The sequence below is a fragment of the Patiria miniata genome, unplaced genomic scaffold (genome assembly GCF_015706575.1).
Source record: "Patiria miniata isolate m_02_andy unplaced genomic scaffold, ASM1570657v1 HiC_scaffold_5, whole genome shotgun sequence".
Classification (NCBI taxonomy): domain Eukaryota; kingdom Metazoa; phylum Echinodermata; class Asteroidea; order Valvatida; family Asterinidae; genus Patiria; species Patiria miniata.
The window spans coordinates 13,626,864-13,631,042 of record NW_024037072.1 but is presented as its reverse complement, the minus strand read 5'-3'; positions in this window follow the sequence as shown (position 1 = coordinate 13,631,042).

Here is a 4,179-nt window from a genome sequence, read left to right as displayed (position 1 = left end):
ATCTGATGCAGGTTATCAATGACAAACAAACAAACAAAAAATGTCGAAATCATGCACAGTAGATGTCGTACTTTAGAGAAAACTGTGGCAATGCATCTTCATTTTCTCACGCAAAGCATGTTTTCGTTGACCGCCTAACCATCGTGAGGAAAGGATGGTTATTCCTCTTGTCTGGAAAAAGACAGCATACTAGGCGCATTTCACAGGATGCTTAATCCTATTATTTACTTACAATAAAATGGGATTTTTTATGATATTTTGACAGTGTATATTTGCAAATGGTGTCGATTATATACCTTTAACATCTCCAAAAGTTTAAGAAAAAAAAGGAAAAAGAATAGAAAACTATTTGCTGAAAAATATTACCAGTTCATATTTTTTTCTTTTTTTTTCTATTTACACCAGTTACTGAACTACATGCATATGCTTAAAGGGAATGTACAACATTTGCTTTTGCTGCAATTTTCAGAAACAAATGGACTCGGAGGATTAGTATGTTATAGAAAATATTGTTTAACTTGTAGCGTTTTCTTCCATATAATTATAGCTTAATCTGTGAACTTTTAACCCCTCGTACACTGCCCCCAGCAACAGTCCAGTGGTGGGTAAAAGTTATGACCCTATGTATCAATCTCCCTAATTGATTGATTACTATTACTGAGCCAAGCCCCACTTTTATTACTTTGTCCCTCTTACCACATTTAATCACCTAACCACAAAGTCCATTAGTACATTTCTTCAGTCTCTAGTTTTTATTGCCTTTAAATTGGATAGTCAGCCCCACCTTACTTATTAGATTCTTCACTCACTCTCCTTTATTACTTTCTTCGCTCACTCTTCTTTCAACCATCAAACAAGACACATGTCTCCAAATCCTCTCTTGTAAATACCGTAGTCTAGTTGTTCGATTGTTAGAATAAAGTTGCTGTACGACCAACATCGTGCGTATTCCATTGTTCCATCAACTAAAACCCTAAACTGGTGACCCAGACGTGATCTATACAACAAAACAGTGGAATTTTGGAATCAACTGCGGCGATGCCTACTACTCCTGCTACAACTAGTACCGGCGCAACAGCACAGCCACCCGTAACAGCTACCATCAGCCTCAAACTCCCACCATACTGGCCATCTGACCCAACAATATGGTTCACCCAAGTGGAGGCACAATTCACCACTCGAGGCATAACCTCCGAACACACCAGATATGCTTACGTGGTGGCGTCCCTGCAGCCAACTATAGCGCAGGAGGTGAGAGATATTTTAATAACTCCACCCTCAGAGGCTCCATACACAACGCTGAAAAAGGAGCTTATTAAGCGCACATCTCAATCTGAACAAAAACGCTTGCATCAACTCTTGACAACAGAGGAGTTGGGGGATCGAAAACCCTCCCAACTGCTCCGCAAGATGCAACAGCTCTTGGGGGAGCGAACATTGGAGCCATCAATAATGAAACAACTTTTTCTCCAGCGGCTTCCAACCAATGCTCGGCTAATTCTTGCTTCCACCTCAGAAGAGGTCGACATCGACCAATTGGCAAAGTTAGCAGATAAAATCATGGAAGTCTCCCCTACCCAGGCACCCGTCTCTGCACACATCACTACCATTGAATCTCCGCCACCAACCGAAATTCAACAACTGCGGGCCGAAGTAGCGAATTTGGCATCAATGATATCCACCCTCACCAGCCGTCCACGTGAACGCAGTCGCAGCCGCAGTCAACCGCGTCGCCAACGCACTGATGACCGTAGATCAGCAGCCACGGCCACGCACGATGCAGAGTGTTGGTACCACCAGAAATTTGGAGCTATGGCCCACAAATGTACGCAACCATGTTCTTATAAGGCCGATCACCAGGAAAACGACCAAGCCGGCAAGTAGGGGCGACATGCTCTGCCGGCCGTTCCCCATCTCATCGCCTATTTTATGTCACAGATCGAGTAACGAAGCAACAATTCCTTGTGGACACAGGAGCAGAGGTGAGTGTCATCCCTCCTTCATCTCACGACCGCGCCCACCGTTGTCATGGACATGACCTTCAAGCAGCAAACGCATCGCAAATCGCTACTTATGGTGAAAGGTCATTGACACTTGACATTGGGATTCGGCGGCCATGCCGATGGGTGTTCATCGTCGCCGACGTTCAACATGCAATCATAGGCGCAGATTTCCTTCGTTATTTCAACTTTCTTGTTGACATTCGCAACTGCAGGCTAGTTGATGCTACGACCAGCTTAAGCATCGATGGAAAAGCATCAACATCGCCATCGCTCAGCCCCATCTTCAAACCGCCCACCCCATCTCGATTCGCGGACATTTTGAAGGATTTCCCCAGCATAACGCGTCCCACCTATAGTGACACTCCAATCAAACACAACGTTGAGCACCATATCATCACGACCGGCCCCCCTACAGCCACACGCCCACGCCGTCTTGCACCTGACCGTTTGAAAGTCGCCAAAGACGAGTTCCAACACATGATGGACTTAGGTATCGTGCGCCCTTCGGCCAGTAACTGGTCCTCACCTCTTCATATGGTCCCCAAAACGCAACCTGGGGATTGGCGTCCATGCGGTGACTATCGGGCTCTCAACAAATCCACAGTGCCTGATCGTTATCCAGTGCCACATATCCAAGACTTTACATCATCACTACATGGCACTGTGATATTTTCCAAGATCGACCTCATCCCCGCATACCATCAGATTCCCATGGCACCAGACGATATTGCTAAAACCGCTATCACGACTCCGTTTAGGCTCTTCGAATTTACCCGTCTGCCATTTGGTTTGCGCAACGCCGCCCAAACGTTCCAACGCTTCATTGATGAAGTAACAAGAGGTTTGGACTTTTGTTATGCCTACATCGATGACCTCTTAGTTGCCAGTACTGATGCCGATCAACATGAAACGCATCTTCGCCTTCTGTTTGACCGCCTCCAACAATACGGCATGATCATCAACCCCGCGAAATGTCTGTTTGGCACAGAGTCACTGGAATTCCTTGGACATCACGTTGACCGTCACGGAGTGCAACCACTTGCTGGAAAGGTCAGTGCTATCCGTGATTTTCCCCAACCAACAACTCTCACCAAACTCAGGGAATTTCTCGGTCTCGTCAACTTCTACCGCCGTTTCATTCCCCAGTGTTCCCAGGTCCTCCAACCACTCACCGATCTACTTTCTAATGCCGGAAAGAAGTCGGCACCACTCCCCTGGAATGACTCTGCCACCGCTTCATTTCACGCTATCAAAGTTGCCCTCGCTAATGCCACTCTCCTTGCACATCCAAAGCCAGACGCGCCTCTGTGCGTCATGACGGACGCTTCGGATGTCGCAGTGGGAGCTGTTCTTCAACAACGAATTGACAACGCATGGCAACCACTCGCTTTCTTCTCAAAGCGACTTCAACCAGCAGAGACACGTTACAGCACATTTGGTCGCGAACTGTTGGCCATATACCTTGCCATCCGCCATTTTTGTCACTCACTCGAGGGTCGTCAATTTCATGTGCTAACGGACCACAAACCGCTCACATATGCTCACGGCACCACAACGGACAGACACTCCCCTCGCGAAATTCGCCACCTCGATTTTGTTTCCCAGTTTACCTGTGATATCAGACATGTTAAAGGTGGAGATAACCCTGCCGCAGATGCCCTATCTCGTGTCGAACTAAATGCTCTTCGCACGGACCATACTGCACTCATCGATTTCCACAAAATGGCGGAATTGCAGAACACCAGCGAGGAACTTCAACGCTTGCACACATCGTCATCCTCGCTCAAATTCAAACAAGTTCCCCTACCATCATGTGACATTACATTAACTTGTGACATTTCTACTGGAAACGCACGTCCATTTGTTCCAGTGGAGATGCGTCGTGCAGTGTTTGACGCTCTACACTCCCTATCTCACCCTGGAATTCGCGCTACGCAACGCCTCATCACGGACCGCTACGTTTGGCCATGTGTTAACCGTGATGTGCGACAATGGGCAAAATCATGCATACAGTGTCAGCGCTCAAAGGTCCATCGCCATACCTTTGCTCCCCTGTCTAAGTTTTCTACTCCAGATGCCCGATTTTCGCATGTTCACATTGATCTTGTTGGACCATTACCCACATCCAATGGATGTGTATACATGTTGACCTGTATTGACCGTTTCACGCGTTGGC